Consider the following 11,825-nt stretch of genomic DNA (forward strand, 5'->3'; position numbering starts at 1 on the left):
GAGTGCCAATATACAAATAACAATAGACTTATTGTCATTGGCTTGTTTTTTTTCCAAATAACAAAAGACTTCTGAACAGAAAAATTGTGTGGACAGGTGCAAACTTAATTGCAGCAAGCTCCTATCTACCCTTGTAAATGCAGTCTTCAGCCTAGGATAGGTCCCAAGCAATAGGAGATCGCCTTGCGGTTGGCTGCTGGGCATGCATTATTATCTAGAGCAGTAATGCAATTCACATTTCATATTTCATGTTTTACTGTACATTCTATATTGCACTACAGAGTGCAACTTTGTGTTAGTTATGTAAAGAGATGGCTACTCTTAGTTTGCACCTGTACACACCAGCTTTCTGTTTGTAAGTCTTTTATTATTTTGAAAAAAACAAAACCAAGCCATCATGCAACTATGTGTACGTGACGAAAGAATACAAAAATGATGACACTTAGAAGGGGAGGAAAAGCAAAAAATGAAACTTCGATGTGGAGTAAAGTGGTTAAGGGTTTTGTAGAGGAAATTATTTTTTTTATTGCTAAGGGATGGTGTGGTTATTGAAATTAATAGTCAGTCCTGATCTCCCTTGACAACGTTAGAATTATCTTCTGAAAATCCATTTGACTCACCCCTGTGTTTTGATCTGCTACCTTCCTGTTACCCTGACCTCAGACTGTTTCCTGACTACGCTTTTGTCTTTTCCCTCTGTCTGTTACAAGCACTCTTATTACTGACCCCGTGCCTCTTGACTATCCTGCCCCACAGTAAGTCCATGTATAGTGGTTAGCGTCACTAGTGTCTATATTGTGGATTAATCAGATTTAATGTAGCACACTCCAGAGAACTGGTGCTACTCAAGAGATATCTTGGAGACAGAAATATGAGGTCCAAATGATTGAAAATGTAATTGTTGCATCCCGAAATTTGAAAACAGATTTGGTATAATTATTTCCCTAATTTTAAATTCTGATTTGATGATAAAAAAAAAAAAAATCAATTTACTTTTAAGGTATTATTAAAAAAAAAAATAACAGTGTGTTTATTTTTAGCAGATATCTGTACTGGGAGTTCAGATGGACATCTAATATCTTCAGAATTTAAAACAGATGATCAAAGTATCACACATGATCCATATGAAGAACATGCTATTGTCTCAGGTATACCTCCAGGCCTTCTTAGGAAAGATCTGTCATCTGATCTTTTCAGACAAGTCCAAAGTTCTGATTTATCACAGCATTTTAAGCAAAATAGAAGTTACAGAAGAGATGTTGAACATGAAACAGCTCATACAAAGGAGAAACCGTTTTTATGTCCAGAATGTGGGAAATGCTTCTCCAGGAAATCAAATCTTGTTGACCATCAAAAAACTCACTCTGGTGAGAATCCATTTTCATGTTCAGATTGTGGGAAATGTTTTACTCAGAAATCAGATCTTGTTAGACATCAGAAAATTCACACAGGGGAAAAGCCATTTTCGTGTTCAGAATGTGGGAAATGTTTTACTCTGAAATCAAATCTTACTGAACACCAAAAAACTCACACAGGAGAGAAGCCATATTCATGTTCAGAGTGTGGGAAATGTTTTACTCAGAAAACACATCTTAATATCCATCAAAATTCTCATACAGGGGAGAAGCCATTTTCATGCCCAGAATGTAGAAAATGTTTTACTTGGAAAATAACCCTTTATAACCATCAGAAAATTCACACTGGGGAGAAACCATTTTCATGTTCCGAGTGCGGGAAATGTTTTACTCAGAAATCAGATCTTGTTAGACATCAGAAAATTCACACAGGGGAGAAGCCATATTCATGTTCAGAATGTGGGAAATGTTTTATTCAGAAACCAAATCTTATTGAACACCAAAGAACTCACACAGGAGAGAAGCCATATACATGTACAGAGTGTGGGAGATGTTTTACTCAGAAGTCACATCTTAATAGCCATCAAAAAACGCACACATTGGAGAAGCCATTTTGAAGCCCAAAATGTGAAAAATGTTTTACTGGGAAAATTTATCTTGATAACTAGCGAAAAATTCACTCAATTGATAATCTATTTTCATGTTCGGAGTGTAGGAAATATTTTACTCAGACATAAAATCTTGTTAGACATCAGAAAATTCATGCAGGGAGAAGCCATTTTCATGTTCAGAATGTGGGAAATGTTTTAACCAGAAATCAAATCTTGTTATACATCAAAGATCTCACACAGGGGAGAAGTCATACTCATGCCCAGAATGTGGTAAATGTTTTACTAGGGAATCAACTCTTGTTGACTATAAAAAAAAAAAAAAAAAATCACACAGGGGAGAAGCCATTTTTTGTGTTACAGTAAATGTGGAAAATGTTATTCTCAGAAATCAGATCTCATTAAGCATCTAAAGAAGCCACATAGGGAATGAACCTTTTTCAAGTTGTGAATATATGAAATGTTTAAGTGGTAAATCAAGTCTTGCTGACCATCAGAAAACTCACAGTGGAGAATTTATTTTTGCATTTAGAATTTGGCAAATGTTTTAATCATTAAAATATCCTGTTGTCACTGGAGTCACACAGGAGAATGCATCAAAATGTACCATAAGTTGAAGGTGTTTTTTCTCCAAAAGTCAGCTCCAGTTCCTAAGGTGAGAATTGTTAAGAGAAAGAACCATTTTCTTTTTTTTTTTTCCTTGTTTCTTTTTTTTTAAGCTTATTTGGTTAACAAATAGTACAAGTAAAAAAATGACAATACAGTCAAAATCACATATACTTGAGCATAAACTGTGAATCTATGGAATGTTCCAAACTCCTCCCTAATTCACTAAACTCTGATCCCATTTCAGAAGGGAAAAAAAGTGTCAAAAGACACAAAATGCACAATTAGGATGTATGTTGTGCAAAAGTTTTCAGGTTTCTACAATACCCAGAAAGGTTATCAAAATTAGGTCTATTTACTCTAGAAAAGAGAAGACTTAGGGGAGATTTAATATATATGTACAAGTATATCAGAGGGCAATACAGAGATCTCTCCAATGAACTGTTTGTACCAAGGACTGTGACAAGAACAAGGGGGCATTCTCTTTGGAGGAAAGACAATTTCTGCACCAGCATAGAAGAGGGTTCTTCACGGTAAGAGCAGTGAGGCTCTGGAATTCTCTTCCTGAGGAAGTGGTGATGGCCAACTCACTGAATGAATTTAAGAAAGGAATGGATGCTTTTCTTGTAACAGTATAGAAGGTTACGAATAACAGAATATTAGGCTGAGTTCACACGTGACGTTTTTTTCACGTTTCCGCGGCGGTTTTAACCGCACGATTTTGCCGCGAAAAATAAGCATCCCATGCATTCCTATGGGATTCCGCAATGCTGTGCTAATGCTGCGGTTTTTACCGCGGCGGAATCGCTTCGCGGTAAAAAACGCAGCATGCTCATTAATTTGCGGAATCGCGGCGATCCCGCACCCATAGGAATGCATTGTTCCGCTTACCTCCCGCAAGTGGCTGTGCACACCATGCGGAAAGTAAGCAGAACAATTGCGGATGGTACCCACGGTCCGGAGGAGAGGAGACTGTCCTCCGGGCTTTGGGTACCATATCCCTGTAAAAAATAGAATTTAAAATAAAAAATATTGTTATTCTCACCTTCCGGCGTGCCGCGCAGTCTTCCCGCCTCTCTCCACGCTTCCGTTCCCAGTAATCCTTTGCGAAAATGACCGCGATGGCGTCCGTTCTCGCGGGATCGCGAAGTCTCACGGTCATTCGCGCGACGTCATCGCGAATTACCGCGAGACATCGAGATCCCGCGAGAATGGACGTCATCGTGGGCATTTTCGCAAAGGATTACTGGGAACGGATGCGCGGGACGACGGAAGGTAAGAATAACACCATTTTTTATTTTTTTTTTTACATTCTATCTTTTACTACTGATGCTGCATAGGCGGCCTCAGTAGTAAAAAGTTGGTCACACTTGTCAAACACTATGTTTGACGAGTGTGACCAACCTGTCAATCAGTTCTCCCAGCGATGCTACAGATCGCTTGGAAAACGCTAGCATTTTGCAAGCTAAATACGCTTGCAAAATGCTAGCTTTTCCGCGGGAAAATCGCGGGAATTTAAAATGCGATTTTCCCGCGGAATGGAATTCCGGAATTCTCGCGGTAATTTCAGCGAGAATTCCGGTACGTGTGCACTTAGCCTTATAGGTAGATGGTTGACCCAGCTTAGGGGAAGGAATTTTTTTCCCATTGGAGAAAATTGGCTTCTACTCTGTGAGTTTTTGCCTTCCCCAGGATCAACAATGCAGAACAGCTGCACTAAAAATAGGCTGAACTAGATGGACATAAGGTCTTCCTTCAGCCTTCAAAACTATGTTATGTAATGCAAGATGTTTTGATGAGTTTCCCCTTAAACAGTATTTATCCACAATCTGAGGCTTCCCTTTCTCTTTAATATAGCAGTTGATTAGTGCATTTTCTAAATATCCAGTATCAAAACTTTTAGAAGTGTCCCTAATATCCTCGAAAAGGTCTCGTACTTCCGGATTGCGAGATCCCATAGTCCTCAGATGCCACTCTTACAATTAAAGTGAGAGATCTACAAATCCAGTGGTGATGAGTCTATTTTCAGCAGTTTTCGAATTTCAAATACTGGTAAGATGTTACCATTCACTAACAGTTTAAGAAAGTATGTGTCAGCTCAGGATTGGTAGAGAGAGCGCGATCGCGCTCTTTCACTGCAAGAGCAGCCATAGAAGATTGTGGGATCCTGCTCTGCATATGGAGTTCCCACAACCTGGAAGTTTGGGTCCAACTCTGCTATTAAGTTGGACCTTTTAGGGAGTTATTAGGGACATTTTTGAAAGGCTTTGATACTGGATTATATTTAGAAAATTCACTAATCTAGGGATGCTCACAGGTTTTATTAGCTAAAAAATGGGGGAGCCCTAGATTGGAGATAGGACCTCTACGTATTCCACATTTATATATAACTGTATTTCAAAACTTGTTGTTTTGCTTGTAAAATATATATGCTTTGAGCTCCCTTTTCTCTATTGTTTATATGTTTATTATGCCTCAGAACCTATGGAGCTAAGGCAGAGCTGGTTGGCATTTTGCACATACACCGCAATCCAAATAATTATGCAAATGTTATCTTTCACTCATTCTGCTAAATGGCCAATGCAAATGAGTCAGTATAATGTTTAAAGCGAACCTGTTATCAGGTTTTTGCTAAGTAAACTAAAGACATTGTCAGGTTGGCAGTGTTCAACTGATTAAAATGATACCTGGGGTGAAGAAATCCATCATGTGTTTCTTATGTAATCAGTGTTAGAAGTTTCCAGCTAATGATATGCCTGTGCTCCGTGGTGAGCCTGTATACAGAGTCTTATCTTCCTGCTCTAAGCCAGAGAAACCAAGGAAAGACCTGTCCACAGGCCGCCCCAAAGCACAAACATGTTACTCATCATAGAGACAGAATGTTTGGGCTTCGGGGAGGTCCTGTGAGCAGGTCTTTCCTTGGTTTCTCTGGCCTAGAGCAGGAAAATAAGACTCTGCCTTCAGTCTGTCCCCGGAGCCCAACATCTCATTAACTGAAAACTTTTAATACTGATTACACAAGAAACACAAGATGGAATTCTTCACCCCAGGTATCATTTTTAATCAGTATAACAGCGGCAATCTAAAAGTGTCTGTAGTTTACTTAGCAAAATCCTGCTGACAGGCTCGCTTTAACCCCTTCCTGACCTTTGACGCCACATAGGCGTCATGAAAGTCGGTGCCAATCCAACCTATGACGTCTATGTGGCATCATGGAGAGATTGCAGTCCTGCGGGGTCGGCTGACTGGGGTCACTGAAATGACACCCGACACACAGATACAGGACCCTTTGTACTTCACCCCAGGGGGGTGGCTTAGCCCCCCCGTGGCTACGATCATTCTGATTGGCTGTTTGACTTTTACCAGCCAATCAGAGCAATTGTAATATTTCACCAATTAAATTTGGTGAAATATTACAATCCAGCCATGGCAGATGCTGCAATATCATCGGCCATGGCTGGAGACTGTGATACGACCCCCCCACCGATTGACAGGGGCGAACTGCCCCTGCCACCAACTGACTGCGGCGATCTGCTGCTGCCGTCAGTATTTGCTCCCCCTCCCCTGCCCTCCACAACCCCCGCCTTCTGATCCACCCTATCACAGTGATCAAAATTAAAAAAAATAGTAAATAACCCCCCTGTTTATCGCCACCATAGGTAGGGAAAAATGATAAAAGAAAATATTTTTATTTCTATTTTTCCGTTAGGGTTAGAATTAGGATTAAGGTTAGAATTAGGGTTAGGGTTGGAATTAGGGTTGGGGTTGGCATTAGGGTTGGGATTAGGTTAGGCTTGGAATTAGGGTTGGGATTAGGGTTAGGCTTGTGGTTAGGGCTAGAGTTAGGGTTAGGGGTGTGTTTGGGTTAGGGTTGTGCTTAGGGTTAGGGGTGTGTTGGGGTTAGGGTTAAGTTAGAATTGAGGGGTTTCCACTATTTAGGCACATCAGGGGGTCTCCAAACGTGACATGTAGCCACCATTGATTCCAGCCAATTTTGCGTTCAAAAAGTCAAACAGCGCTCCCTCCATTCTGAGCCTTGACATGTGCCCAAACAGTGGTTTACCCCAACATACGGGGTATCAGCGTACTCAGGAAAAATTGCACAGCAACTTTGGGGGTCTAATTTCTCCTGCTACTCTTGGGAAGATAAAAAATTGGGGGCTAAAAAAAATGATTTTTGAGGAAAAAAAATGATTTTTTTATTTTCACGGCTCTGCGTTATAAACTTCTGTGAAGCACTTGGGGGTTCAAAGTGCTCACCACATATCTAGATAAGTTCCTTGGGGGGTCTAGTTTCCAAAATGGGGTCACTTGTGGGAGGTTTCTACTGTTTAGGCACATCAGGGGCTCTGCAAACGTAACATGACGCCCCCAGACCATTCCATCAAGTCGGCATTTCAAAACGTCACTACTTCCCTTTCCGAGCCCCAACTTGTGACCAAACAGTGGTTTATGACCACATATGAGGTATTGGTGTACTCAGGAGAAATTGCCCAACAAATTTTAGAATCCATTTTATCCTCTTGCCCATGTGAAAATGAGGCTTAAAGAAAAATTTTGTTGGAAAAATTAAAATGTCCATTTATTCCTTCCACGTTGCTTTAGTTCCTGTGATGCACCTGAAGGGTTAATAAACTTCTTGAATGTAGTTTTGAGTAGCTTGAGGGGTGCAGTTTTTAGAATGGTGTCACTTTTGGGTATTTTCTGCCATCTAGACTCCTCAAAGTGGTTTCAAATGTGCGGTGGTCCCTAAAAAAAAAAATGGTTTTGTAAATTTTGTTGTAAAAATGAGAAATTGCTGGTCAAATTTTAACCCTTATAACTTCTTAACAATATTATGTTTTCAGTATTGTGCTGATGTAAAGTAAACATGTGGGAAATGTTATACCCATAATCCTAAATCAACACGGCAATGGTCACTTCAATAAGTATATCCAAACAAAAATCATCATGAGATATATCATGAAGATGGAAGAAGTGAAGACAGTGGTAAATTATGAAAAAAGTTCAAATTTTATTGACAAACAATTTAAAACAGTAAGAGATTACATAAAAAAGACATGATACTGGGTCTCCAACAAAAGGGGATAAGGATAACCAGCAAAAAAGAAAAAATTTTCAATTCTCCATATAGTGCAGAATGCAAATATTAGCGGTTTAAAAATATTATTATGCATCTATAGTCCATGGTGCCCATAAACCCCCATCAAAAATAAATAAAAATCCACCAGCAATTGCAATGATATTGCTAAAATTTGCTAAACAAAGTGCAGCAGCACTATAGGGATGTATGGCCTATTTTCTAAATGGGGGGAAAAAAAAGGGGCTACAGAAGAGAAACCACACCAAGGAAAATTAATATTAATCAATATACTAAAGCCTCTGTCCCATGTTTGTTTGTTTAATTTTATCATTCTTTCTCAGAAAATTGGTTAGAATTTGTGGCACAGCAAAAAAACATTATGTAGCGTGTTCATTAAAAGAAGTAAAGTTCAGGTTTTTACCTATTGCTGGCCGCTAGGATGCAAGGCAAGTACAGTGAGGCTGGATGCTGGTATGCTTCTCCCCGCCGCCCGACAGCGCCATTTCCCAATAGTTGCTTCTTCCAGGAAGAATATGGTCTAAATTCACCATATGGAGAATTGAAAAATGTTTCTTTTTTGCTGGTTATCCTTATCCCCTTTTGTTGGAGACCCAGTATCATGTCTTTTTTATGTAATCTCTTACTGTTTTAAATTGTTTATCAATAAAATCTGAACTTTTTTAATTTACCACTGTTGATTTTTGTTTGGATATGTGGGAAATATTATTTATTAACTATTTTGTGTCACATAACTCTCTGGTTTAACATTATAAAAATTCAAAATTTAAAAATTGCAAAATTTTCGCCAAATTTCCGATTTTTTTTCACAAATAAACGCAAAAATTATCGACCTAAATTTACCACTAACACGAAGCCCAATATGTCGCGAAAAACAATCTCAGAATCTCTAGGATCCGTTGAAGCGTTCCTGAGTTATTACCTCATAAAGGGACACTGGTCAGAATTGCAAAAAATGGCCAGGTCATTAAGGTCATAATAGGCTGGGTCATGAAGGGGTTAAATCCTCAACCTTTAGAGGATAAATGCCATTTTATTTGACAAATGTCCTAATGGTAAGTTCTTTTTTTCAAAGCTCACAATGCACTGTTCCAAATTATTACACACAACAGAGTTTCTAAATATTTTATAGGTTGTAAACAACTGAAAATGGCCATTGTGATAAAACACTCCAGGATCGGCTTTGCTGGGGTCAAAGGTCACGTGCGTTCAGCATGAAACTCAGGCGCAGAGCTGGGATTCGGGTGAAACTGACCCTGGGTCAGGTTTATTAACGGTGAAAGCAATGCAAAAAAGGAAATAAAACATAAAACAAATCCTTGCCTGTCCGGCACTAACTAAACAATGGACAACCTAACTACCAACTGGCGGGCTTCTCCCGTCCAGCCAAACCACAGTTGCAGTGGGCACTGCTTCCACTCACGTGTGTCTCTCACACAGACAAGCTCTCTGTGTTCCCAGGCTGAGACACTCACACAACCACCTGGCATCCTTTTATATCCACCTCCCATTATTCATTAGCAAGCAGGTGCGATACTGACCAGACTAGGCCACATAGGAAAGGAATCTGGGCGAGATATACCTGCCCTCATCCACTATTCCCACATAAACAGTGCACTCGGGACAGGGCATCTGCATTTCCCATCTGTACCCCTGGGCGGTGCTCCACCGTAAAAGTGTAGGCCTGCAGGGCAAGGAACCACCGGGTCACCCGGCTATTCCGTTCCTTGTTCAAGTGCATCCACTTGAGAGGGGCATGGTCAGTGATCAGCCTGAACTTTCTGCCCACCAGGTAATATTTGAGGGCCTCTAGAGCCCACTTAATGGCGAGGCACTCTTTTTCTACAACTGCATACCTTTGCTCGTGTATATTCAGCTTCCTGCTGAGATAGAGGACTAGGTGTTCCACTCCGTCCCTCACTTGTGAGAGTACGGCCCCGATACCGGTATCAGAGGCATCCGTTTGTACCACAAACTCGCTGCGGAAGTCCGGAGTCACCAGTACGGGCTGAGAGCAAAGTGCCCGTTTTAGGCTATGGAAGGCTTCTTCAGCCGCTAAACTCCATTTAATCATGACGGAGTCTTTCCCTTTTGTAAGATCCGTCAGGGGGGTAGCGATGGCTGCAAAATTGGGTATGAACCGGCGATAATAGCCGGCGATCCCCAGAAAGGCTTGCACCTGCTTCTTGTTGACAGGTTGCGGCCAGTCCTGAACCGCCTGAATCTTATCGAGCTGGGGTTTAACAACACCCCTCCCAATTACATACCCCAAATACCGGGCTTCTTCCAGCCCGATATGACATTTCTTGGGGTTTGCGGTTAGACCTGCCTCCCACAGGTCGTCAATCACAGCTTGTTCTTTCTGGAGATGAGTCTCCCAGTCCAAGCTGTAAATGACAATGTCATCCAAATAGGCCGAAGCGTACTGCCTATGTGGCCTCAGGACTCGATCCATCAGTCTCTGGAAGGTCGCCGGTGCTCCGTGCAGTCCAAACGGCATATGCACATACTGAAATAGACCTTCTGGGGTAGCAAATGCCGTCTTTTCTCTGGCAGCCTCCGCCAGAGGGATCTGCCAATACCCCTTTGTTAGGTCTAGGGTCGTAATAACCGGGCTTTTCCTAACCGATCTATTAACTCGTCGACCCGGGGCATAGGGTAGGCATCAAATTTTGAGACCGCATTCAGTTTCCTGAAGTCATTGCAGAACCGGATAGTGCCGTCTGGTTTAGGAATTAGCACAATCGGGCTGGACCAAGCACTGTGCGATTCCTCAATGACACCTAACTCTAACATTGCCTTCACTTCTCAGGAAACGGCTTCACGGCGCGCTTCCGGGATTCGGTAGGGCTTTACGTGAACTGTGACACCAGGTTCTGTTACAATGTCATGTTTCATTAGCGTAGTCTGCCCTGGTTTTTCTGAGAAAAACTTTTGGTTGTGAAGTAGAAACTGCCTGACCTCAGTCTTTTGCCGCTCCGAGAGAGTCTCTGCAACCCGTACCTCCGGTACGGTATGCGAGCAGACGGGACGGGCCAGCTCCGCAGACAAGGCAGACCGATCTTTCCAGGGTTTTATCAGATTTACATGATAAATCTGTTCAGGTTTCCGTTTACCTGCCTGGTATACTTTGTAGTTTACTTCACCAACTCTTTCCTTAATCTCAAAGGGGCCCTGCCACTTTGCCAGGAACTTACTGTCCACCGTGGGGACCAGGATCAACACCCTATCTCCGGGTGCAAACGTACGGATCTTGGCGCCCCTATCATAGATTCTTTTTTGGGCTCCTTGAGCCTGCATCATGTGTTCTTTGACTATAGGCATAACAGCCGCAATACGGTCCTGCATTTGTGTGACGTGATCTATCACCGTTTTAAATGGTGTGACCTGACCCTCCCAGGTTTCTTTTGCAACGTCTAACAGTCCGCGAGGACGTCGGGCGTACAATAACTCGAACGGCGAGAATCCCGTGGAAGACTGGGGTACTTCCCTGATGGCAAAAAGCAAATACGGAAGTAAATAGTCCCAGTTCTTCCCATCCTTGTCTATCACCTTTCTCAGCATCTGCTTCAGAGTTTTATTGAACCGTTCGACCAACCCGTCTGTTTGAGGGTGATACACGGATGTGCGTAACGGTTCGATTTGTAACAATCGGCAGAGCTCCTTCATTACCCTGGACATAAATGGGGTCCCCTGGTCGGTGAGTATCTGTTTTGGTATACCGACCCGACTAAACACATGCACCAGTTCCTTGGCAATCATCTTGGTGGCCGTGTTACGCAAAGGGATGGCCTCCGGGTAACGAGTGGCATAATCCAAGATGACCAGGATATGTTGGTGTCCACGTGCAGACCGTGGAAGGGGCCCAACTAAATCCATCCCAATCCTCTCAAACGGGACTTCAATAATAGGTAGGGGTACCAAAGGGCTACAGAACCGGGGCTTAGGTGCAGAGGCTTGGCAGTCAGGACAAGACTCACAATATACACGAATATCGTGATGCATGCCTGGCCAAACAAAACAGTGTAATATCCTTTCGGTGGTTTTCTGGACTCCCAGGTGACCTCCCATCACATGTCCGTGGGCCAGTTCCAGCACCTGCCGCCGGTAGGGTTTTGGCACGACTAATAGTTGCACCGTATCTTCCCCCTTTTT

The 11,825-nt window shown here is 42.1% G+C and overlaps 1 pseudogene; it reads left to right on the forward strand.

Moving 5' to 3' along the window:
- LOC141055806 (uncharacterized) overlaps positions 1 to 2,569 on the forward strand; it is a 29,708-nt pseudogene extending 27,139 nt beyond the window's left edge.
- Positions 2,570 to 11,825: the final 9,256 nt, after the last annotated feature.

This window comes from Dendrobates tinctorius, unplaced genomic scaffold (assembly GCF_039654945.1).
Source record: "Dendrobates tinctorius isolate UK_male_01 unplaced genomic scaffold, ASM3965494v1 ptg000192l, whole genome shotgun sequence".
In the NCBI taxonomy this organism is placed as follows: Eukaryota; Metazoa; Chordata; class Amphibia; order Anura; family Dendrobatidae; genus Dendrobates; species Dendrobates tinctorius.